This window comes from Barbus barbus (genome assembly GCF_936440315.1).
Source record: "Barbus barbus genome assembly, chromosome: 40".
Lineage (NCBI taxonomy): Eukaryota > Metazoa > Chordata > Actinopteri > Cypriniformes > Cyprinidae > Barbus > Barbus barbus.
In genome coordinates, this window is record NC_136718.1 from 8,058,373 (window position 1) to 8,086,200 (window position 27,828).

Here is a 27,828-nt window from a genome sequence, read left to right on the forward strand (position 1 = left end):
ATTTAATACCCATAATTCACATTTTGGTAAATGTAAGTAGTAGTAAAACAGTTCTGATCCTCTTTTTTGTTCCAGCGACCTGTTGAGCTAGATTTGAACTTCTATGTCTGACCTGACAGATTAACAGTGCAAGAACCAGGGCAAACACAGAGGTGTTACACAAGGGCTCAATAATGTTAACAGGTGCACACACAGAAAACTCTCTCTCTCTCTCTCTCTGTGATTCAGCCATTACCTCCTCCATGACCTCTGCATGATACAAAGCTATGATCACATCCTGTTACCCATCATCCCGCTCTCTCTCACCCCCTGTGCCCTAGGCCCACATTAACCACGGCAAATTACCCAGCCATAATTACAGCTCATTCTCCGCCGTGCCGTTATGCTTTGGGTCAGTTCAGCGCTTAGATTTCAGAATCACTCTCTCCTGAATGGCAAGAGAGCGCTTCAAATGGCAATTTAAAGGTCTCGGTTTTTTAGCAGCCCATCAGAGTAATTTTGCACACTTTTTTCTTTCCTCGATTCCATATGTGCTTCTGTGAGCGTGCAGGTATAAAGAGCAGGATAAAATAAGTGTATAACATATCTATCTATCTATCTATCTATCTATCTATCTATCTATCTATCTATCTATCTATCTATCTATCTATCTATCTATCTATCTATCTATCTATCTATCTATCTATCTATCATGCAGCCATGCAGTCAGCATTTACATTCTGAAGAGCTCTGTGAATTCAAGCACGGTACTGGGGTACTTATGGGAACCACCGGACACTGGAGCAGTGGAAACCTGTTCTGTTGAGTGACAAATCACACTTTTTTGTTTGGATGATTCGCGGGTCTGGGTTTGGCAGATGCCAAGAGAACATTAGCTGCCTGACTGTATTGTGCCAGCTGTAAAGTTTGGTGGAGGATAATGGGGCTTTTTTCAGGGGTTGGGATGGGCCCTTTACTTACAGTGAAGGGAAATCTTAAAGTGATAGTTCACCCAAAAATGAAAATTACCCCATGATTTACTCAAAACAGTCTTATACACCTCAAGCCATCCTAGGCGTATAACACTTTCTTCTTACAGATGAATACAATCAGAGTTATATGAAAAAATATCCTGGCTCGTCCAAACTTTATAATGGCAGCGAATGGGGGGGGGGGGGGGGAGATTTTGAAGCCCAAAAAAGTGCATCCATCCATCATAATAAGTGATATCGATGTGTTTGTGTAGTAAAAAATATAAATTTGTAAAACTTTATAAACCATAATCTCTAGCTTCCGCTAACTGTCGTAAGCATGTTGGCAAAAGAATGGCACTCCAGCGGATGACATAGGACGTAGTGTAAGCTCCAGTGAGAAGTGAAGAATGCAGAAGTGCAGAGTTAGAAAGTAAAACAAAACACCGGTCATGAATAAGAAGCACAAAACGAAGAATGTTGGAGGATTTTATATAAGCTGAGGAGACTGGCTTATGCTACACCTACATCCTACGTCATCCACTGAAACACCACTCTCTCATGAACAAGCGTACAATAGTTAACGGAAGCTAGAGATTATGGTTTATAAAGTTTTAAATATGGATGTTTTTCTTACTCAAACACATTGATTCGCTTTTGACACATCAAAGGCCTTTATTAACTCCCTGGAGTCGTGTGGAGCATTTTTTATGATGGATAGGTGCACTTTATTGGACTTCAAAATCCTCTTTGCCATTATAAAACTGGGAAGAGCCAGGACATTTTTTAATATAACTCTGATTTTAATCGTACAAAAGGAGAAAGTCATATACACCTATGATGGACTGAAGGTGAGTAAATTATGGTAATAATTTTCATTTCTTGGTAAATTATCCCTTTAATGCTTCAGCACACCAAGACATTTTGGACAATGCTATGATTCCGACTTTAAGAAAACAGTTTGGGAAAGGCCCTTTTCTATTCCAGTATGACTGTGCTCCTGTGCACATAGCAAGGTTCATAAAGAGATGGTTGGATGACTTTTGACCGATCTGCACAGATTCCTGACCTGAAGCCGTTTGGGATGAACTGAAACAGGGATTGCAAGCCAGGACTTCTCATCCAGCATCATTACCTGACCTCACAAATGCTCTACTGGATGAACGGACATAAAATGTTAATTGATTTATGGACACATTAACCTTGCATTTTAAATATTTTTCCAATTCCCACAAACACACTGTTGCTAAATCACACACCTATCTGAGCGATCTCTAAAGAGGTTAGCATTTCCTGCAAAAGGCATAGCAGATTACAGGCACTTAACTGAAGTTCCTTGCTACTTAATTAGCCCAGAGTCGAGACCCTTTATCGCTACTTAAATCTATTAAACAATTACGTTATCAGCAAGAGAAAGAAAGAAGGGTTTTGTGGGAGATTTTTTTTTGCCTGCGAGCACATACACTCACCCACATACTCACAGACACTTGAAAGGCTTATATTTAGTGCCTTGACAACAACAGAGTGCATATTCTGCTCATGTAGCCCTCTCTAACTTCTCCTGCCTCGGTTTGCTCACTCTTTCTTTCTCTCGTTATCACTCTGGGCTTCGAGTCAATTTGAAGCTGTAAAAACAGAACGTTCTGAGCAGAATTTATTAAATAAATATTCCAAACTTAATTGGCTCAACTCACACATAAGGCGAGACACAAAACAGACACAAACACAGGGTTTAGGACTGGCCATATGTCCTCGGGTCCTGCCATAACCCTTCATTATACTCTGCCAGATGTCTGTATGTGGTTTAGTAGCAACAGTAGAGTTTAATCTGGTCCCCTACAGTACAGTGAAAAAGATTTTTGGAAAATATTTTAATAGAAAATATGGTAACACCTTAGATTAGGGAAGATATATTCACAATATACACTTTCAGTGTGTCATGGTTTGTACCACTTGCAAATTTGCCACTGTGGTACTGTTTTACCTCTTTAGAAACCTCTCTAGTTCAGTAAATTAATTCCGATAATTTCTTAACCATTCTGATTCGTTTAAAAGAACTGATTCAAATGACTCAAAAATCATTAACTCTGATTCTGAACTGCCAACATACACTTGCTTGACTGCTAAAATATTGTCAGAGAAAATATAATGCTGTGTTTGATAACACTACCACTGATTCATAAAAACGGCTCCATAGTTTCAAGAACAGCAACACTCCCACCTCACTATTGAGAAATGTAGATAAACTAATAACTGCCAAACACTGGAGACACATGAGAAGGAATAAGCCTCACGTGGCTGATCCATAATGAATTTCTGCAGGGACAGATTCACGGTGATCATCTAGAATGTCGTCACAGTGGCATTTCTGGAACAGTGTGTGGCCTTTTATTGACAAAGCTTAGTGTCTCCCACTGACAAATCATTGAGAATGAGTTAGGTGACAAAATCAATGACTCTCTCTCTCGCTCTCTGTCTATATTTTATCAGCAGGGATGATGGAGGATTGGACGAATTGAAAGATTGGAAACAGGCTGTTCAACCTGTCAGCAGGTAAAGGCGGTTGACCAGAGAAATTTAGTATATATATATATATATATATATTTTCTGTAAATCTCTGATAAAACTCATTCTCAATTCACATCCAAAGAGTTAAGATTACTTTACTTGTTGTAGCATGAAATAAACATTAATGAACATCAGAAGGTATCTTGTGTCAACCACAGTCAATACACACCATTTTTCAAGTTAAAGTCCACTGACGTTAATCTACTCTCCTGTCTGGTTTGTTTGACGGACAAAATGACAGATTCTACATTATGATTGGTCAGATCGCCTATCAATCAAACTCCTTGTGAAGGGTCAATTGGGAGAGTTTAAAATAAGAAATAATCACATTATGACATAAATACTCAGACTGCGAGATAATATGCTGTAAGTATGAAATATAAAACACAACTGCAAGATAGTTGTAATTGAGAGAGTTGCGATTGTGAGATATTAAATGTACAGTCACATGTACTGTTTTTCAGCAAAACTCTTTAGACAATTTTAGACTTTTTAAAAACATTTTTATATTACATCAGACTTGGAAAATATAGTGGAAAATATAGTGTAAATGTGAGATATGATAAAGTCATATGTGACCCTGGACCACAAAACCAGTCTTAAGTCGCTGGGGTATATTTGTAACAATCGCCAAAAATACATTGAATGGGTCAAAATTTCATTATCAATTTTTCTTTTATGCCAAAAATCATTAGGATATTAAATAAAGATCATGTTCCATGAAGATATTTTGTAAACTTCTTACCGTAAATATATAAAAACTTTGAAATGAAATGAAATTTTTGATTAGTAATATGCATTGCTAAGGACTTAATTTGGACAACTTTAAAGGCGATTTTCTCAATATTTAGATTTTTTGCACCCTCAGATTCCAGATTTTCAAATAGTTGTATCTCGTCCAAATATTGTCCGATCATAAAAAACCTTTACATCAATGTAAAGCTTATTTATTTAGCTTTCAGATTATGTATAAATCTCAATTTCGAAAAATTGACACTTAAGACTGGTTTTGTGGTCCAGGGTCACATATAATAAGATTTAAAGCCTCAATAGTGTGATACAAAGTCACACTGTGATTACATGTGACTACACCTTAAGTCACAAAACTCACAATTTTGTTTTTGTTTTTACTCTGAGAAGTGTAAAATGGGGTCAGAGGTCAGGGAACAAGCAACTTTATATAGAACTTCACCTGGATCTGAAGGTTTTTCCCCACTAAACATATTTTCAGGCTATTGTTTCCATATCCCTGTGGTTTTGAGGGAAGGTCACTTCTATTACAGATCCAAACATGACTTTTGAGACATTATATGAAAGGAAACAATGGCAGGAATAACAACAGCACAGTGTTAACTCTTTTGATGGATGCCTTTACCAGGGTGTGCCACACGGTCTAAGTTCTTCCTGTCATTCTAGTGACTTCCTACCATTTCCCCCTTTTTTTTTTACCTTTCTTCCACCTCCGTTTCTTTACTTAGCCACCTATTTGGACAACAAATACTTGACGACAATTCAAATACACTCCATTACACTATGAAATGTGTTTGAAACTGAAAAGGAATCCGAGGAAGGAGATTTCAGAATAAATTATTAAAAAACCAGACTAATGCAACACCAAAGCACTGAATGAATTTGCAGAAGACTGTTTGCTCTTCTTACATTTACATTTATGCATTAAGCAGACGCTTTTATCCAAAGCGACTTACATTGCATTCAAGTTACATGTTTTTTTCTTTGTAATACCTCCTGTCTTTTGGATTTTCATAACCTGTATTTCAGGACGGCCCATGGGGCATCCAGCTGACCTCCCGCTGTTTTTCCTAAACTATGAAAGAGATTATGAAATTTATATAACCGCCACAGAGATCCGATGGGGATTACTGTATGTGAGTGCAGTGTGCCGTGCAGTTCACAACAACCCTCCACATTGGATTATTTAGATTATTCACACTCAATTAACTGTAGGGGCTGTATTGTTTTAATAAAGAATCAATATTAACAGATGGTCTGATGTTTAATAAGGCAAAAGGGGAGGCTGGTTATGAGCAAACCGATGTTTTTTTTTGTTAAATACTCTCCCCCTTCCTCTTTATCTACCCTCCATGCTTCAGAATAAGAAAAAGATATGATGATTACACTAAAATCTGAATGAACAGATGGTTTGCCTTTGGGAAAACTGCCATTTTGAATGGCTTCCCTCTTGTTGAAAAGATCCCTCTATTTTTTAGCAAAGGTTTGCATAGAGGAGAAACAAAGAGCAGAGGTTATCTCATTTAGACTAATGGCTGAATAATGGCTTTGGTCTAATACTAGAGGCTAAGGTTTGTTCGGCCATCCATTTAAGAAATGCCAACAAAAGAGGGAATTAAAACAAATAGCCTGTATTTTCCTGTCCATTTACACTGCTTGTTGTACAATTTAACCGCAACTGTGCCTCATACATGTAATTATGGCAATTAGGGTTTAGGCAGTTATGTACACAAGCCCACATCTGTGTTGATCTTCGAGGGAAGATGTTGAGCTATATTCGCTGTGCTCAAATCACACACTGCGCAAGGGTTTCCATGTAGTTCAGATAAGCAGACTTGCATTGTGATATCAAACCGACAGCATCTGGATATAGAAAATAAAGTGTAAAAATAAAATAAAGAGTATTTCCATTAATAATGACCAAAACGTATACAATAGTTATCTGAGGACTGTTATAAATGATCAATTTACACTGTCAAATGTAGTGTGTGAGATGCAGCCAAAATGTTTTACAGACCTCCTCCAGAATCCTACTTTACAAGACCACCAACCTACACAATGCTTATAAATGTGGTTTTAAAATAAATATTGTCCTTCTCACCTTTCTGTTCACACTGATTCACTCTGAAGGCAACTTTGGTGAGAGTTTAAGATTCTCACAGTTATTTGACTTAGATGTGTATGTATATGTGTGAATCAAATTGAGTAGGACAGATATATACAGTAACAGGAGAGAAAGTGAGAAATAACACACTAGTAATGAATACAGAAAGTAGCTTAATCACTTTTTATTGCCATCACTGTATTCTCTGCACTAGAGCAACAAATACTTCTGTACTTAAAAGCGAGATCTTTGGGCAGGACATACTAAAGGGCTAAACAGACAAGAAGCTTTATATTCCTTATTACAATAAGTTAAATTTCACCCATGAATCATGTTTTTCTACATATATTATAGGACGGAGCATTCTCATTCTGGAAGAAATCTGACTGGACAAAAATGTAATGCATTACAATATTGTGTTATTCCATAAAAAAGTAAGTCATTGCATTACATAGTTACTTTTTATGGAATTACACTATTTTTGTGTAACTTTTTGTCACCTGGGCTGGGCTTGCTAATGGGCTTGCAACTGTAAAGGCTCTTTTACACAAAAAGTGAAATTAATAAGCCTCAGGCTAAAGGAAGTGCCTCTACATCTCACTCCCAATTTCTCTCAACATGGGGACAGAAGAAGGGTCAGTGAATAAATGGAAAAACAAAGTAACTTGTGTTACTTATTTGAAAAAGTAACTTGTAAATTTAAAAGTAATGCAATAATTTAGTAGTTACTTGAAAAAAAAGTAACTACTAAAGTCTGATTATGTAACCTTTTACTTGTAATGTGTTACCCCAAAACTGATTATTACACACATACTGTACATACTGTATATGTGTGTATAGCAATATCAGTTTATTAATATATAGTGTATCCTACATATATTTGCATATGTGGGAATTGCTCTAGCTAGAGAATTACAAGGAAAGCACCATCACACTAAATAAGTATCTGGAGCATTTGATTGGCATTTAATTTGTTAATTTACTGACTTGATTAACTTGACCTATAATCTAATCTATGGTGCTGTTAATCCACCCCCACCATGTTTGGCAGGCAGCATTAAGTGGGATGTTGCACCATACGGAGGGGAGGGATGTACAGCATGACAAATGCACCAACTAAGACAAAATGAATTGTTGACGAGGTACAAACTCTTAAAACAGCAGTAAATGCACAATAGAGAAGTGGAGTACTTCAGTACATACTAAATACACCTAGTCCTTATACAACCACTCCTGTTCAAATCCACAATTATCATGGTCTGCATTCTGCAATAGACTCAGATTTAAAGCTTTTTTGTGCCTAGTTCAGTCACTTAGATGTAGAGGATGGTTTTGTGGGGAGGAGACATTTTTCATGTTTATGAGAAAGTTGTTTACACTCGTCAGATTGGACCCTGGAGGCTTTGAAGCTCGTCTCCTAATAGCCATTAGCACTAGCCATTTCATTTCCCTCTCGGTCAAGACCACCTCTACGGCCCCAGTATCCAGGCAACAGCATGAAGACACAACAAGGGTCATCGATGAGCAAGAAAAGCAGACCTTAGATGCCCCACAGCTGCCTTACAAGTCATTAGAGACTGTACCAGACAGCAGAGTATCTGTGTGGTTAGAAATACTCGAAGTGTGTGAGTGTCTGTTTGATGGTTCCTGTTTGGAAACTTTGCAGGAATTTGATGGACAGTGTTAAAGAGGATGAAAGAGTTACACTCAACCGTGCAGAGATGGAGAGAGCACAACTCACTGGAGGAGAGCGTTCGATCGCTTACCTGACAAAGAGGAGATGATTGCTTGACCAGGCCACCAGTGGAGATGCACAAACCACATACACTGTGGAGAAACAAAAACAATAAACAGAGTGAGTATCTGCATATGCAACCATTACTAAGCAGCAAGTTAAGAGTTAATTGACTCAAAAGTCGTAGTTAATAGCGAGAAATAAAGTCAAATATTGTGTTAATTATGGTTTCAACATCTCACTTCATCTCAACATCAACATCTCAGGAATTAATTCTCTAGTAAAGTAAAGTAAAATAAAATATAAAGGTGTTTCAAAATTATGCAAAACTAAAAAATGTCCTGCATTACACTATAAAATAATTTTTAAAAGTTGTGAATAAAACAAAGATTACTGGAGTATGCATAAGAAGAAAATACTACATCAGTCTTTGTATTAAAAAAATTAATGTTTAATTCAAGAAGTTACTTGCTGCTTTTTAAAAATGAATTATGAACTTGCTAGCAATTTCTGAGTGAAATCTGTTTCTACACCAAATTTCTTTTCACTGTAGGAGGACATGAGGGTTCTATCTGTAAACCTTTGGATAATATTTCTGTCACAATGTGAGGTAGGACCACCATTATTGACACTAACTCATTCTTGGCAATTTAGAGGAGGTCTTCAGACTAATTACCACTTTCTGTATCCAGCCTAAATTTCTATACACAAGACTCTGCAATCAGACACAACTCGTTTCACCTCATCCTATGAATTTTAACAGGGCTGCACATATAAAAACATATTCCACCGATGCATAAAGGATGAAACATACATTAGTAAATGAGTTTCAACAAAAGCAGTAAAGCACACATGCCCGGCCCTGAATGGTGTGTATGCGTTCATGTGCGTAGTCCCCCTGTGTCCCATTTTTCCCTCTCTTTTACTCAAGTATAGAGAGCAATGGTGCAATTTCTCTTATTTTTCAACCAAATAGATCAGAAGGGAGTCATCAAAGCCCCTCCACCGAGGATAAATCAAACAGGACACGCGGAGGAAAGGCAAGGACACGCACATGCTCAGAGAGAGGCAGGCAAAGTCACACAAAGACAAGTGTGTGTACGCAAACTAGGAAGTGATGTTGCAGTGGCTAGTGAATCCACACATGCAGAGGAAGCTGTGAAGCCACACACACACATAATCACCTCTCCAGTCCTTCTGTAGGATGGAGTTTTAATGATGACAGAGCAGGGAGAGAGGAAACATCTTTATGTGCAGATGCAGAAGTGGGTCTTAGTGAACTCTGCATATGATGAGGTGACAGAGGCTTTCTTTATTCTGTCGCTTCCACTCTCTTCCTACTCTCTCCTTCTATTTTTTTCTCTCCACTCTCCCACAGAAAACAGAATCTATTGTAGACCTATAATACAAGTTCTCCATAAATAATATACAGCAGGTGAGAATTCAGTTTCCATATACACTGATATCAGCTGACATTACGGATACACAACACAACACATCCATATCAGTTATTGTTTAATATTACAGATATTTCCATCTATCAGTATTGTATCAGTATTGGTGATGGCGCAGTGGATAAGACACATGCCTTTGGTGTGAGAGACCCGGGTTCGAATCCACCGTGAGACACCAATGTGTCCCTGAGCAAGATACTTAACCCCTAGTTGCTCCAGAGGCGTGCGACCTCTGACATATATAGCAATTGTAAGTCGCTTTGGATAAAAGCGTCAGCTAAATGAATAAATGTAAATGTAAACCATTTAACATTCACTGTAATCCAGGTTAAATATGTTTCTTTAAGTGCAAGTTCATGATTTATAAAAAAAATAAAAAGAAAATAATTTTTTTTTAATTTTTTTTATATTTTTCAAAATAATGTAAAACTAAAAAATGACCTGCACTACATTTGAAAGGGTTTTTCAAAGTTGGTTTGAATAAAACACAGATTACAAGAAAATATTATTTCAGTCTTTTGATTTAAAAGTTTCATGTTTAATACATGTTACTTACTGCTTCTTTGAAATTAAATGTGAAATTAAGTTTAGCTTTAAAAATAATAAAACAATAATAATTTTTAGAATTTTAGAATTTTTATAATATACACACACACACACACACACACACACACACATATATACACACACACACACACACACACACACACATATATACACACACACACACATATATATATATATATGTGTGTGTGTGTGTGTGTATAAATATATATAATCACGAACTTGACACAATGCCAAGGTTCTCTGAATGGTTGCCAGGGCATTGCTATGCATTTGCTAATGTGTTGAGTGGTTTTTAGCATGTTGCTAGGCAGTTGCTAGGGTGCTCTGAGCTGGTCCATTTCAGAACAGACCAAGCCCAACAGTGTTGCCAAGTCCACAATTTCCCCACGTTATTGGGCTAATTTGACACTGTTGTCATGATTGTTTTTTAGTCCGTGGGTTACAAGTTAAAACTATTTCTCCCAACTGATACAGCTAATCGGAAATAGCAATTGGGCTGGTTGTATGTCGCAGACCTGGCAGCCCTGAAGACCAAGTCACTACGATATTGTGAGCCCTAAATATTAATAGGCATATAAATCTGTGAGATTATTTTAGCTGTTTTATTGTCTGTCTGACAAAAATTCATGAGCCCAATCATTTAGAAAAGTAAAAGCACATTTACTCATCCAGCTGCATGATTTGAGGTATTGTTCGCCTTCTTATTACGCCACAAACAATACAAAACATAATTTATTCACATGACCAAAATCCCCACACAATATAATCAAAAAGATTCAGATGTTTGATTATGACACAAATTATACCGGTGCCGAATTTCTGTAATTGTGATGTAGCCAATGTATTTCTGAGTTTCATTGTTGGAGCTAATTGTGTGTTGAACATCTGTGCTGATTTGCAAGTAAGAGACAAATGTCAGACCATCTGCTACCCAATAGACTAATGAGAATAAAACATCTCACACACGCACGCACACACATCAATTTTCAGCCATCCTATTGCATTACTGCTATATTTTATACAACAATCCCCAGACAGCCATTCAAACATCTTTATGCGTCCAATGTGTCTTAAAGAGCGATTTGATTTGTAGAGGGCAAATCAACCCTACAGCTCGAACATCAATTTTTATCCATTTATGCAGCAAATAAGATCCGTGAAATATTACTTAAACAGCTCTGAAATACCGATCTTGGGCCAGTGTCCACTTTCCTGTCCATTAACACCAAAAATGGCCTTGTATACCTGAAAAGAAAGCGGCACTCTTGAGGAATCTCGCCATACAGAAATGTGCCTGTGGCGAACTCACTGAATCACATTTACTGGCACGTTTCCTGTCTAACAGTGTCCGGCTACATGCATAATGCACTAGGTGAGAGCAGCTCAGTCTCGAGAGCAAGAATAAACACGATGTGTGAAACAGACTCCATGAAAACACCCGTGTTAGCAAGCGACAAAGTACTATATCTTATTTTGTCTTTGCCTCTCTGTCTGCCTTTAATTCTCTCTACTTCCTCTAAACTAAATGAGGATGATTCCACACCTTCATTTGTGTGCTGACACCCACATCCAAAATGGTTCATACTGTAGTTTAAAAAAAGAGAGAACGGCAGACTTTCAGTGAGTCGTTTTTGACTAAAAACAACTAAAAACAAAAAATTGAGACAGATGATAAAAATTCTGTTATCATTTACTCACCCTCATGTCAATCCAAACCTATTCGACTTCCTTTCTTCTGTGGAACATAAAAGTTTAGCAGAATGTTCACAAGGGTGAACAATATATTGTCTATATTGGTCACTGGCTGATACTAGAGATTTTTTAGATAAGTGTGGATTTCCTCTATTTTTACATTTATCTAATTTTTAAATTAGATGCTGCTCTTTTCCATACAATAAAAGTGAACGGTGACCAGGGATTTTAAACTACAAAAAACAAAAACAAAAACAAAAGAACACCACAACCAAACCAAACAACAAAAGAAAAAATGTAAAGCAAAGGTGAAAGAAGAAAAAAAAACAATTCCTGGAGAGAAGCTGTCAATCGAAGCAGGCAAACTCTTTTTGCCTGCTGGGATAACAGAGCATCTGATGGTCCTGTTGGCAGGATCAGTACCACTCAGTGGTGCGAGAACAGCACATCCCCTTGAAGGAATGCTCCGGGTTCGATACAACTTAAGCTCTATTGACAGCATCTGTGGCATGTTGTCGATTACTGCAGAAAATAATTTAGATTTGTCCTTCAGATTGTGAAAACAAATATCATGTTTGCAGTAATGCATGTATAATGAAAGTCTATGGGACAAGGCACTGCACTGTTTTAAATAGGATACTTTAAATGAATTATTGGCCTGAACACCCATTAATGTCCAACTCTGCTTTTGAGTATGATTTTTTTTTCTTTTAGTTACCAACTAAAAGAAAAAAATCTTCATACTCAAAAGCAGAGTTGGAAATTAATGGGTGTTTAGGGCAATAATGCCAGCAAAAATATTTAATTAATTTTGTGCCCCTGCACAGCTGAACTAAATACATTATGGATGTCGCAAATAAAGCCAAGTATGAAAAAGAATGACGAGCGTTGATTGCAGCAGTAATGTGTGGTCACTGTTAGAAGTTGGGTCTTCAGTTTGGTCTCATCTATCTGTTCCTGTTTACCCTTATTTGGTTTATTCCGGTTCTCATCATTAGTTCTTTATTAGTTAATCATTGTTTAGTCTTATCACCTGTGTTCATCTCGTTTGCTAGTTAGTTGGTATGTCTTTAAAAGCCTTCTGTTTCTTGAGTTTCATCGTTCTGTCTACAACATTGTAACATTGATTTGGAATCATTCTCTGTCGTTGTACGTCGTCATTAAAAGTACTTTTGTTATATATCTGCTTCCTGAATTCCTTGAATTCGAAACGTTACAGTCACATTTACTGTTACTCTGGAAAATTGTGTGGCCAATACCATTTATTTCAATAGCAACCCATGCGACTGGGAGTTTCATGCAAGGGCGAAAAAGTTCCCTTAAACAGATTTTGCTCATGTTCGAGTTGGTCACGCAAATTCGACGCGCTAACCAACAGAAATCAGATTGGTTTGAAAGTGACTTCACACACCAGATAGTTTGACAATGAAAAATAGATCGATTTTCATGATTACAATTAGATCTGCTCATGTTGTATCAGATTTCTTTTATGTGTTTTTATGCAACCAGTCATGCACATTTCTGCTGTGCTTATGCATGTAATAGCCAGTCAGAGGCATTTAGATTAGATCACTGAAAATTCCATATTTACGGTGGCCGAGAGAGCTCAACGTGCTGCAAAAAAACACCTGCAAATTAAAAAAACAACCATCAATTTGACAACTCACGCGCTCCAAATGCTCACAAAACAACCAAATAAATAAACACACTACAAAAACAGAAACGCACTGCAAATACTCACAACACAAACAAATAAATAAACACTGCAAAAACAGAAACGCACTGCAAATACTCAAACACAAACAAAGAAACGTGCTACAAATACTCACAACACAACCAAATAAATAAACATGCTACAAAAACAGAAATGTGCTGCAAATACGCACAACACAAACAAATAAAGAAATGCGCTGCAAAAACAGAAACACACAGCAAATACTCACAACACAAAGAAACGTGCTGCAAATACTCACAACACAACCAAATAAATAAACATGCTACAAAAACAGAAATGTGCTGCAAATACTCACAACACAAACAAATAAAGAAATGCGCTGCAAAAACAGAAACACACAGCAAATACTCACAACACAAACAAAGAAATGTGCTGCAAATACTCACAACACAACCAAATAAATAAACATGCTACAAAAACAGAAACACACTGCAAATACTCACAACACAAACAAATAAATAAACATGCTACAAAAACAGAAACACACTGCAAATACTCACAACACAAACAAATAAATAAACATGCTACAAAAACAGAAATGTGCTGCAAATACTCACAACACAAACAAATAAAGAAATGCGCTGCAAAACAGAAACACACAGCAAATACTCACAACACAAACAAAGAAACGTGCTGCAAATACTCACAACACAAACAAATAAATAAACGTGCTGATGAAGTTGTTCTCTTGATTTGCTGGTGCTTTTTCTATGTGCATATGTTTTCTGAAGTTGCGGTGCGTTGAGCTCTCTTGGCCACCGTACATATCAGTTTCAGCTTCTGTTCCACCTTTACAGTGTTGATGTTGGTCAAATTTGGGTAACAGTATTTGGTATTTTGATTGATTGAAGCATGGTCACATAAAAGACATTACAGGTGATTTGTAATGAGGTAATTATAAAAACATGCCCTTATGAAGGTAAAAATGCTCCTGGAAATCAATTCCAGTGGGCAAATACTGTGATTTTTTTTTTTTTTTTTTTTTTGGAAAAGTTCATTTCTGACCCAGCTCACTAGTACAGTAATTCCCTAAAAACTAGTTAAATACTGTTAAATCAAACCTACCACGTGACTGAAAATACACTGCCAACTCAATTACAACTTCACCCTGCTGTCTATATACTGTTTTTTTTTTTATTTTTTATTTTTTTCATTTCCTTTTTTTCATTTCTGCCTTGGCAACTTCTGTGAACAAGAGCCAAAAATAGATTTCAGTTCAGAAAAAAAACAATTATTCTTTACTCAGCGCCACTGAAGAAAAACCCAGTAAGTCTGAACCTCCCTCTCTCATACTCTGTAAACCCACTGAATAGAAAAATGGGTTTCAAATTGCCAAAACACAGTAACAATGCCTCAGTAAGAGCCAGATGCGAATGAAAGACTTATTAGAAATTCCGGACATGCGCTTAAAGTAATACACCTTCCACATGCCCGGAGCAAGTGGATCCATTTAGAAAAGTAACAGTAGAGAAGCACAGCAGTTTCTACTGGTTACTGAAACTGTGTGTGTGTGTGTGTGTGTGTGTGTGATACACAGAGCAGAAAGAGGCTTTAGAAGGACTTTCAGGGTTGAGGGAATCGGTTTTCTGTGGATTAGATGTTGACATGCACCGTTGCTCTGGATTATTTCTGGTTCCTCAGGAGCACAACTACTAATGACATTAGCAACATCATACCACCCACCATCCCTCATGGATAAAGACACACCTCTCTGAGTGTTATTGTGCTGTATGCATCGCCTGCTTAGAAAAACAAACCGTGTAACCTCAGGACGACAACGCTCCGGGGAAAGACCTCACCACACCTAGCGTGACTATGGTTCTGAATCAGCCTCAGTTGATCAGCACTCGCTCTTTGATATCTCACCACAACACACTAAATCAAATCAGTGATCCTGTGGTGTCCCATGGTGATTAAAACAGCAATATACAGTATGATCATAGCTCAACCTACAGGTTCTTCAGAAAATAAGTCTTCAAAAGCAGGTGTGGTTCACAGATACATTCCATAGACACAACACACCCAGAGTTTGTGTGATTTGAAGTTTCTATCAAAAGCAACAGTTAGCAAGTAGGTACAGTTAGGGAGTAAATAGGTAAAAGTAGCAACACTACCATCTTAATTACAATTTACTTTAAACTTTTGTAACTTGTGCAGCAAAACAACTAGCAATTTTACATGGCTATATGTGCTGTTATTGCTGAACAGTGTTGTTAAATGTAGCATTGGGAAATCTGATTAATTCAAGTAAACAAGTTCAAAACAAAACAAAAAACAAAGCAAAACACAGATTCAAATCAGCATGCTGTGTTTAGGTGTTCGTTTAAATAGCATTAAATGCTGGCTCATTAATGTTTATGTTTTTCACCTAATCAAACTAATTACAGAATTACAGTTAGTATCTGTGAATGTCTTAAAACATCTGTGAAAGTTGCTGTGATACTGTCACTCATTTAAAATTGTATTGTTAATAAATTAATAATATTCAAAATAAATTAATAATAAACATATGTATAGTAAATCATTTTATTAATAATAATTGTACTGCTTTATTAGCTACCATTTCGATCTCATTTTGATTATATTATTTTATACATTTAATACATCATTATTAATAATAAATGAAATATTGTTATTAATAATATAATATTAATAATACAATATAATAATCTTACTTTAACCCTCTGAGGTCTGAGGGGGTTTTTGGGCCATGGAGAAGTTTTGAAGTAAAGTGACATACTGCCAAGTATGGTGACCCATACTCGGAATTCGTGCTCTGCATTTAACCCATCCAACGTGCACACACACAGCAGTGAACACACACACAGCAGTGAACACACACACACCGTGAACATACACCCGGAGCAGTGGGCAGCCATTTATGCTGCGGCGCCCGGGGAGCAGTTGGGGGTTCGGTGCCTTGCTCAAGGGCACCTCAGTCGTGGTATTGAGGGTGGAGAGAGCGCTGGACATTCACTCCCCCCACCTACAATCCCTGCCGGCCGGGGACTCGAACCCGCAACCTTTGGATTACGAGTCCGACTCTCTAACCATTAGGCCACGACTTCCCCGTGACATGCCCTGACATTTGTGCTTTTTTCATTATCTCAAAAACATATTAATAACTTAAGTTTGATTGAAGTAGGCCTTCTATAAATAATAAATATGAATAAGTATTTAGTTAGTCACTTTTTGCTAACAACTATTTCAATATTTTTTTTCTTATTTTGAATTAAGAGCAGCTTAGATATTGACAAGAACATGACGCTTGTGTTGACTTTTTCTTAAATATGCTAAACTGACACTTATATGCATGTGGGAAAATGTCGTCTGTTTTACATGAAGTCAAGTTGAGTTGAATTTGGGCAAATCCCGAAATTCAATAAAAGATTCTCCTTATTTTCTTTACATTAACAAAAGTTTGTGATCGTCTGTGTGTGTGTGTGTGTGTGAGCTGTCATACCAAATGAAACAGTTAAACAGTCTGTTTTGCGGGTTTAATGAGTTTGTTTACACTCATCTCTGAGCAGAGTATCAGAGCCAAAGGCTACACCAAGAACATTTAACAAATATTGTCTCTTGTGACATAAAACACACACACAACCTCCATTCCTCCAGCTCTCATCCATCTCAATTTTCCGCTCCCCTTTTCCTCTCCCCATATTAGGTGTTTGCAAACCCTCAGGATAATGCAATGTCAAGTTACATTCAGCATTAAATGAACTAAACAAATAAATAAATAATTTCAAAGACACAAAAGTTAAGCACACTGACAGGAAATTAATGATATTTCCGTCTCTCCTTTCACCCAATTTATTTTGTCTTGAGATGTGAGCGGAGTAGGAATCATGTTTAAAGACAGAAGATTGATGAAAAAAAAATTGTCTTTATTTTAGAGAGGCAGAATAAAAAAAAACTGACTTCTCTCCACAAGAAGCCCTTCCTTCAGGACACCTGAGAGGGAAAACCCAACAGGAAGCTGAAGAGTTCTCATAAGCCCTCTTCTAAGCTATTGAAGACACCTAATTACTCACTTTACTTGATTACGCACAATCACTATCACAAGCAGAATTAACAGCTTGTCTAAACACAGAAGAGACCGAGACTATACAAAGAAGAGGTGGAGGAAGGAAAGGTTGCACATTTACCCTCATGTCATTTCAAACACATTTGACTTTCTTTACTTCCACATTAGAAATAAATGGAGTATGAATACCCTTTCTGTGCAGTTACAATGAATGGGAACTGGAGCTTCACCACAAAAACATCGTAAAAGCAGTCCATACGCGTGACCAAAACAATTGACAAGACACGAGCGTGTTCAGCCATGCTTTGCTTATGTGTTAGCAGATAAGAGGTTGTGAAATATGACTGGTCAAAGGCATCAGCTGACCCATAGATCCAAGTGAAATGCCAAGGTCAGTGCGGGCCAGTTAAACAGCGCCATACAAAATGATGGGTTGAGCTGGTAGTGGTGTGAGTGGAGAAACAGACAAGATAAATATGATACAATGCCAAATAACTCAGAACGTTAAAGCACTTATCAGATAAATGTGTTGCACCTGACATAAAAAAACACACACACTTACATAGCCAACAAAACATTTAAATTTTTTCTTATTGCAGTTTAAACTCTGTTCACAGTAAATGCTGATCCACACAAACTGTTTTTATTTACATGTCTGGAGCATCTCAAACTCCATCTCTGCATATTATTGTGAGTTTGGATTTATTATAATGTTCATCCTTGGAATGCAGTGTGCTCCATTTCTTCAGATATGTAAGGTAAATCCTTTATAAATCTTCGCAAACACAGTAGAATACATCAATGTCTTTCTCAATATGCTAACTGTTCATCACGATTTCAAAATAAAAGTTTAAACCAGGGTTCCTCAAATCTTTCCCTGGAGGGCCAGTCTGCTGCAGAGTTTAGCTCCAACCCTGATCAAACTCACCTACCTGTGATTTTCTAATGATCTTGAAGACTCTGATTAGCATGCTCAGGTGTGTTTGATTAGGGTTAGAGCTAAACCCTGCAGGAGTGGGCCAGATTTGAGGATGCCTGGTATAAACCCTCATTCAAAGACATTTTGATGTCTACATATTCAAGAAATTACAGTGGCTGTAGCATTTCTGTTTTAAAGAAATGGCAGAATATAAAAAATTAAGTGAACATTTGAATTAAATGTTGTTTAATCAATATAATCAAATATTTTTTGTGCTGTAATGTGTGAAAACAATCGCCAGGCCCTTGGTGGTCTCTGCGGGCATTTATGTTAGCGCTATTGTTAATAAAACATTATGTATTTTAACAGTTTTGTTCAAATAAAACTGCATGATTGCTAGCTTTTGATACTATTTTTCACTTAGGTCTATTTTTATTGATACAAAAAAAATTATAATAATCCAGCTACTTGATTAATCGTCAGAATAATCGACTGATTACTCAATTACCAAAGTAATCCTTAGTGAAAGCCTGTGGCAAAAACAAACAAACAAACATAACTTCAAAACCCATTATGCACTGAACTTTATCATGTGCCACTGAAGACTGGAGTAATGATGCTGAAAACTCAGCTTTGCATCACAGGGATACATTACATCTTAAATTATATTTAGATAGAAAACTGTTATTTTAAATTGTAATAATATTTCACAATGTTCCTGTTTTTACTGTATTTTTGATCAAATAAATTTCAAGCATGAGAGACCTCAAGAATATTAAAAAACTAAAAGCATTTGTGTTGTGTAGCGTATATTTCGGAATTAAACAAATTCACTCATGGCCATGATTCAGAGCTTAATATGAGAGATGAGAACCACTGGAAAGAAAACAATGGAAGAGCAGTTCAGCATGAACGGATTCAATAACAGAAGCTTCCCTGCTTATCTCTCAACCAACAAATCCACTACTCACAAAAATCTTTGAACAAAAATCAAAAATCTTCCCACAATGCCACTCTAGTATATTACTGTAAATAATAACCATTGTGTCATGGTCATCAGTTCAGAGAAAGCATACCTGGACAAAATTCAGGAACAAAAATAAAAAAGAGAAGCATTAATTTCCGCCTGGTAAACCAAAGGACTTGTAGATTTTTAATTTATTACACACCTTGTGCGTCGAGGTGAAAGTCTGTCATCGCTTTTAAATACAAGCATGCTTTCTAGAGCAAAAAGGATCAGGTCTTTCTGCTGAGTCAGGGCTGGTGCCCTGCAGGCCACTGTAGCAGAGCTGTATTCATTACCTTCTATTCCTCTGAGACACAAGCTTTATTAGAGAGTGACAGACGGGTGGGGCACGAGTTGAATCAAACGGAAATGTTGATGGGAGAGCCGGGTGCTTTATTATCAGAGAAAGAGCAGAGGAAGACAGGGCGTGATTTAATGAAAAACAAGTTTAATACATTGTGCATCAGATTTCTAATGCAACTGACATCTCAAAGAGAGGAAGGAAGTGAAAAAGAAAGAGAAACAGAAATAATTAAAGTTTCCTGGGAAAATCTACTTTTGAAGGCTACAAAGCACGGTATAATAACAATAATACAATGGCACTATAATATACATTGGCTCAGAATTTTCATTTTCGGATGAACTATCCCTTTAATTATATGAGATTTTTCTTTGCTGAATGGGCAAACAGTGCTGGAAAGTCATGGATAAGTAGTGAAGTGAATGATGATATATGACTCCATGACGGAGGTGTGCATGCATGCATCTAGGGAATGGGGAGAATAAAATGTGGGTGTGTGTTCCCATGTAAGCTAACTCTACTTGCAGACCGTGGCCATTCCCACAGTAAATAACCTAAGTGGCAAGAGAGAGAGATAGAGTGAGAGATATGGAAAAAGATCAACAAACTCTTAATTTTGCTCTTTCATGCTCATAGCCTGCAGAGATGAGGCTAACAGAGTTGAGGGATTGCTGTCATCTGTCTGTATAGGAAAGAGGGGGCACAAGGTAAAGGCACAATTGCCAAATTTGGGAACAGGAAACGACAGCGGTGTACCGTGACGAATGGTCACCACAAAGGGAGAGGGCAGAGATTCACAATGAAATAAGAAGGGATTTGCCATCTCTACTACTACTACCATTCCAGCTAATTGCTCTGACTATAGACATTAGACAAAAATAAAGGTAATGTTATTTTGTTATAAAGATTTCATATAAAGATAAATGTGATTGCAAAAGATGTGCAGTGGGTTTTTGTCTTATTGAGAGAGGGATAGAAACCTCTGAAGGGATAGAAAAGTAACATCTGGATCTGTACAAGGAAATATATGGACTTAAGACACTAAAAAGCAGATCACAAAAGCTGGCTAAAACAAAGTTCAAAGTAGAAAGACTGTGGTTGGTGGGATGTAAAAACAGTGTGTTGAATTTATTTCTAAAATCAGTCAGAGCAATGTACAGAATCACCTTTGACAGAAAAAGGTAAAAGGGCCTAGCACCAATCCCTGTGGAACCCCAGTGGTGAGGGTGGAGGGTGAAGAGGATGAGTCGTTCCAAATGACTTTATTTTATTTTAGTAAATAGTATTTAAACAAAGGAGAAGCACCAAACCAGAAATATTCACCCCTACTCATAGTTCCTACCCACCCCTACCCAACAGTTCTTAGTTAACAGTACCGATTAATACTAAGAGATCTTTACTTTCAATTAAGAAGTATTTCAATTAGAATACACTTCATTGTACAGTGTCCCTTGTTGTGTGTTACATGGTGCTGACATTACATAGTAATAACAGCAACCTTAAACCAAACTCTAATCCTCACATGTTAATTAATTACTTAGTAATTAATTGTATGATTACACTGTGACACCTTAAAATAAAGTGTAACTGAATATTGCTTATTTTAAGAATCAGTTATGTAGCTTGACTAAATTAGGCATAAACTCCTTAAACTCAAGGTTAGCTGATCAACATTTGCGCATATGAACACACTCCCTACTTCAAACTTTTCTTCTCACAGTCCCTTCTGAGGTGAACACAGTTACATACTCCACAGAATTATGCACAATATGAGTCATTTCTATATTTCAATCTGGGGTGGTTTACAGCATGTTTTATAGCATCAGCACCTCCGCCAAAATTGAGAAGATCAGTCACGCTCTGCCCTTATAGTAAGTGGTGTTGGGTGCCATAAATAACAGCTCCAGCATTTATTGCATCAAAATGCAAACCTTTCAACAACTGTGAAAAGGCATCTGAAACAAATTCAGCTGAATAAAAAAATGCACCTTCTACTAAATTTAATTTATTTTAGCCTAATTTTGTGTTTGCCTTTCGGACTAAGATACACTCCCTGTGATTTGTAATCTTACTTCATTTGACTAAATACTCTGTGAAGTCCATTTCACAGGGCACTGAGTAATCAGAACGTAACCCAGGAGTCTCCACATGTCAGAAAGAAGCATGAGATACCTTTCCCAAATCTATACAATGTCTTAAAATGTGAAATACCTAAAAAATGGAGATCCCCCTAATAGAGCTATGTTTTATTCTTCATCCCAGCATTGCATTACAAGTAACCCTCAGTGACTTTGATGGAGAGGCCTTCCATTCCTCAGCACCACTGCTTCACAGACAGGCAGGCAGGAGCCTTCAGGTAGCTCAGAGATCAATAGCAGCTCTAAGCCCACTCTGGATCAGCCACACCTGAGACTAAATCACAGCAACACTCACTTTGGTTCCAATCAATACCATGCATCAAACTGTATTCATCATTGATCATTCCCTGCCTGTACTTTGTCATCTCCGACAACTCTTCTTGGAGCTTGAATATCATTTAGCAGGCCCTAATTTAACACACCCTTCTTGACTTCCTGATACAAGGAATTTCAAGTGAAACAGAAATAGGAAGAGCATAAGAAGTTATGTTTATTTTTTTATGTTTATGTCTTTAATCTGGAGGTACAATCACACAAGTCTTTAAATAGCGTAAGTTGACTGGGGCATAAAAGAAGAGCTTTGCAAAACCTAAAATCTCAGGGAGTGAAATTGGCACTACCTTGCAGCAAAACCACTTGGGTGTTGTCCGTTTTGAAGGGATCATCCCTGTTTGTGTCTGCGTTTGTTTACTGTGAACACAACTAAACTCAGAGTAAGCACTTTATTTGCTTTCATACCAGGGCATTGTTCAATTTTTGATTCCGTTCCAAGGGTGTTAATTTTCTGTATTTGCAGGTCTATGCAGGAGCTCCAGGTTGAACACACTGTTGTTTAAGTTGGCATGTCAGTTTGGAGTGTCTATAAGCTTCTTAAAGGGATAGTCCTCCCAAAAAAAGAAAACTATCCCTTTAATCTGTGTTGTAAGGACCTACTTTAATAGCATTTCAGGAAGGAAAACCTTGACATACAGTATGTCTTTAAATATGCATATGTACAACACCATACATTTTTTTTCTTTCATTTTTTTAATGAATACTTCATAGCAATAATGAATTTAAAAAGTGATAGTAAAGACATTTACATTGTTACAAAAAAAAAATTGTTCTATTGAACTCTCTATTTATCAACAAATCCTAAAAACAAATGTGTCATGGTTTCCACAAAAATACTACTGTTTTCAACACTGATAATGATTCGTTCAAAATTTCTTGATCAGCAAATCGGCATACTAGAATTTTTACTGTTTTTACTGTATTTCTAATTATAATATAAGACACACACAAAAAAACAGACCCCAAACTTTTGAATGGCATTGTACGCCATATATAAGCTAAATATAAGATGAATATTTGACTAAGCAATTATTTCTAACATGATTTTTGTTGAATATTACCATTTAATTGTTAAGTATATCATAAAATGAGACTTTATTCATTTCAGAATCACTGGATTGTTCAAAAATTTAAAATCCAGAAAGTGTCGGAGACCTGGTCGAGTGAGTTCGCATGGCCTGACTGTTCCATCCCATAAATAATAATAATAATAATTTGTTACATTTATATAGCAGTTTTCAAGGCACTCAAAGCGCTTTACATACAAGCGGGGAATCTCCTCAACCACCACCAGTGTGCAGCATCCACCTGGATGATGCGACGGCAGCCATATTGCGCCAGAACACCCACCACACACCAGCTTACTGGTGGAGAGGAGACAGAGTGATGAAGCCAATCAGTGTATGAGGATGATTAGAAGGCCATGATAGTCTGAGGCCAATGGGCAAATTTGGCCAGGATGCCAGGGTAACACCCCTACTCTTTTTCGAAGGACATCCTGGGATTTTTAATGACCACAGAGAGTCAGGACCTCGGTTTAACGTCTCATCCGAAGGACGGTGCTTTTTACAGTATAGTTTCTCCGTCACTATACTGGGGTGTTAGGACCCACACAGACTGCAGGGTGAGCACCCCTGGCTGGCCTCACTAACACCTCTTCCAGCAGCAACCTAGTTTTTCCCAGGAGGTCTCCCATCCAGGTACTGACCAGGCTCAGCCCTGCTTAGCTTCAGTGGGCAACCGGTCTTGGGCTACAGGGTGATATGGCTGCAAATAAACTTAAAACATAACAAACATAAAATTACGAAAAATTAAATCCTGTAAATGTCTGGTGTATATCAACTTTTCAGAGGGTGCATTCATTTAAAAACCCATACAAATTCCAGTTGCAAAATGCTTTAATCTAGTGTGTGAAAACTTGGACTTGCCTCACAGGCAGGCGTCAGTCATCTGTAATATTTTAACGGAAAAAAATACCCTGCATTGAAACGAACCACAAAAATTCCAAATTATATCAGATTATCATATCATTAAATGCATTCAAATGACATTCAGCACCAATTTATATAATCCTATAATAATCCATTGACCTTCTTAAACCCTTCTATTAAAACATTCCTTCAGAAAATAAGGCCATTTCCTCATCTCCAAACTTGTCTACACTCGAGCACTCTTTTCTTGTAGCTGGTCTAGTGTACAAAGTGAGCCGTGGATGAAAGGCTTTCTCCTCACCGGACAGCAGATGTATTAACCTAATTACCAATGATTTGTCTCTTCCTGAAGGGTGCTTTTGCAAACAATTAATTGGAAAACAGAGATGCCATATTAAAAGGGAATTTATTAACAAGGGTTCAACCTGTGATGTCTACTGGTTTGGAAAACATCCTGCTGATATTTGGGGGCTTGAATGCAGGGCAGATTGATGATGCTGGTGGTGACGGAGGTCATGGCCAAGCACTCAAGAGTTAAAGTTCAAGATGATAAATCGAAATGGTTGTGCCCCTAAAGAAACCCCCGAGGAATAAATATGACAGTGAGACTTTTCACACCAGTTCCTAGTTGGTGTATATCTCAAGAAAACATTTCCCGGTCATATATTATATTATATTACATTATATTGTACATTATATTATATTATAAATTATTATATGAACATCCACAATGAAATATCAGTCACACTTTGTTTTAAGCTCCAGTTCTCGCAATTGATAAACCATTAACTATGACTTTCGCCTCAATAATCTCCTAATTTGCTGTTTATTAATAGTTACACTGAACAAAATTATAAATGCAACACTTTTGTTTTTGTCCCCATTTTTCATGAGCTGAATTCAAAGATGTAAGACTTTTTCTATGTACACAAAATACCTATTTCTCTCAAATATTGTTCACAAATCTGTCTAAATCTGTGTTAGTGAGCACTTCTTCTTTGCCGAGATAATCAATCCACCTCACAGGTGTGGCATATCAAGATGCTGATTAGACAGCATGATTATTGCACAGGTGTGCCTCAGGCTGGCCACAATAAAAGGCCACTCTAAAATGTGCAGTTTTATCACTCAGCACAATTCCACAGATATCGCAAGTTTTGAGGGAGTGAGCAATTGGCATGCTGACTGCAGGAATGTCCACCAAAGCTGTTGCCCGTGAATTGAATGTTCATTTCTCTACCATAAGCCATTTCTACGTGTAACCACACCAGCCCAGGACCTCCACATCCAGCATCTTCACCTCCAAGATCATCTGAGACCAGCCACACGGACAGCTGCTGCAACAATCGGTTTACATAACCAAATAATTTTTGCACAAACCGTCTTAGGAAAGCTCATCTGCATGCTCGTCGTCCTCATCGGGGTCTCGACCTGACTGCAGTTCGTTGTCATAACCAGCTTGAGTGGGAAAATGTTCACATTCGATGGCATCTGGCACTTTGTAGAGGTGTTCTCTTGACGCATGAATCACGGTTTTCACTGTACAGGGCAGATGGCAGATGGCAGACAGCGTGTATGGCGTCGTGTAGGTGAGCGGTTTGCACAGAGATACTGTGACGAGATCCTGAGGCCCATTGTTGTGCTATTCATCCATGACCATCACCTCATGTTGCAGCATGATAATGCATGGCCCCATGTTGCAAGGATCTGTACACAATTCCTGGAAACTGAAAACATCCCAGCTCGTGCATGGCCAGCATACTCACCGGACATGTCACCCATTGAGCATGTTTGGGATGCTCTGGATCGGCGTATATGACAGCGTGTTCCAGTTCTTGCCAATAGCCAGCAACTTCGCACAGCCATTGAAGAGGAGTGGACAACCTGATCAACTCTATGCGAAGGAGATGTGTTGCACTGCGTGAGGCAAATGGTGGTCACACCAGATGCGGACTGGTTTTCGGACCCCCCCCCCGGACACCCCCAATACAGTAAAACTGCACATTTTGGAGTGGCCTTTTATTGTGGCCAGCCTAAGGCACACCTGTGCAATAATCATGCTGTCTAATCAGCATCTTGATATGCCATGTATCTTGATTATCTCGGCAAAGGAGAAGTGCTCACTAACACAGATTTAGACAGATTTGTGAACAATATTTGAGAGAAATAGGCCTTTTGTGTACATAGAAAAAGTCTTAGATCTTTGAGTTCAGCTCATGAAAAATGGGGGCAAAAACAAAAGTGTTGCGTTTATAATTTTGTTCAGTGTAGTAAGGTAGATGCTAAGTTTAGGGGATGTAGAATATGGTCATGCATCTGTGCTTTATAAGCACTAATAAATACTCAATATGTTAATAATAGGCATGCTAATAAGCAACTAGTTAATAGTGAGAATTGGTCCCTATACTAAAGTGTTACCGAAATATCAAATATTATAAAATCCAATACTGATCGTTATAAATCCAGAAAATAAATAAGCACTTATATCAGCACCTCAGAGTATCTCCATATATTTATTACATTTTTGTTACTGTAAGGCAAAATTGTGTTTAAATACAGAAATATTTTACAAAAAAATTAAATTGCCACAAATGTATGGAAGCCTGTATCCCCGGCGGGATTAAAAATTAAGAATATAATGAGTGGCATTTATCTAATAATTTGGATTTTTTTTCTCTCTCATTTTTTTTTTCTGAGAATTACAAGATTTTCACAAAATTGTGAGATATACAGTCTGAATTTTGAAATACTGTATAAACTTGCAATTTTGACTTTTTTCTTGCAATTTTGGTTTACATATCGCAGTTCTGTCTTTTTATTGTTTGTTTCCACCAATAAATAAAAAAATAAAACAGGTAATTGTGACTTTTTCTCACAATTGCATGTTAAAATTTCTAAATTCTGAATTTATATCTCACACTTTTTACTTTCTCTTGCAATTATGTAAAATGAAACCAGACTTATGAGATTTAAACTCAAAAAAGTCAGAATTGTGAGATGAAAAGTTGCAACAAATAGACTGATTTGAAAATGTCACTAAGTAAACCATGAGGTACCAGAAATACTAATTTCTTATTTTTTGATTTTGGGATGAAGTTTGTCTGGTTTTGTGTGATTCTCTCAGAAAGTCCACTTCTTTCCTCTCCACAAACTCAAGCACACATAATTCCCGATGAAGCAGGTGCATTATTACTCGGCTGTTTTAATTATACATGAACCTTTGATCTGACTCATTAAAAGGATCAGATTAATTAAGGAAGTTCATACGCTCAATCACTCATTTACTCGCTGAAGTATCTCTCTTCATTCCATCAGTCATCTGACGTCCATTTTTATTCTGTATGCACAACCTGCTCACCTGTCTCTCACTCCCGTTAACCCAGGCCTGCTGACAAACTCGCACAACAAAGTGCTGCCTGTCTGGATTTATGCATGTTAAAATATGGGTGAACTCCCTCTCCTCACACACACACACACATTCTGCTGCAGATGGCTGTGTAATCCATCAGAATGTCACAGGAGATATAAAAGCTCTGGCTTCTTTATTGTTTATTTATTAAAGACAGAGTCCAGAATGACCCTCCTCTTCCCCACCCTCTCTCATACAATACAGCTGAA

The 27,828-nt window shown here is 37.3% G+C and overlaps 1 protein-coding gene across 6 annotated transcripts in view; it reads right to left on the reverse strand.

Annotated features, from left to right (window-relative positions):
• LOC306859647 (extracellular sulfatase Sulf-2-like) overlaps window positions 1–27,828 on the reverse strand; it is a 146,773-nt gene that overhangs the window by 84,144 nt on the left and 34,801 nt on the right. For all 6 annotated transcript variants that reach the window (XM_079400774.1, XM_079400776.1, XM_079400778.1 and 3 more), the window contains exon 3: window positions 8,139–8,199. The gene's annotated coding sequence lies outside the window, so the exon portion shown is untranslated. The remainder of the gene's footprint in view (window positions 1–8,138; window positions 8,200–27,828) is intronic.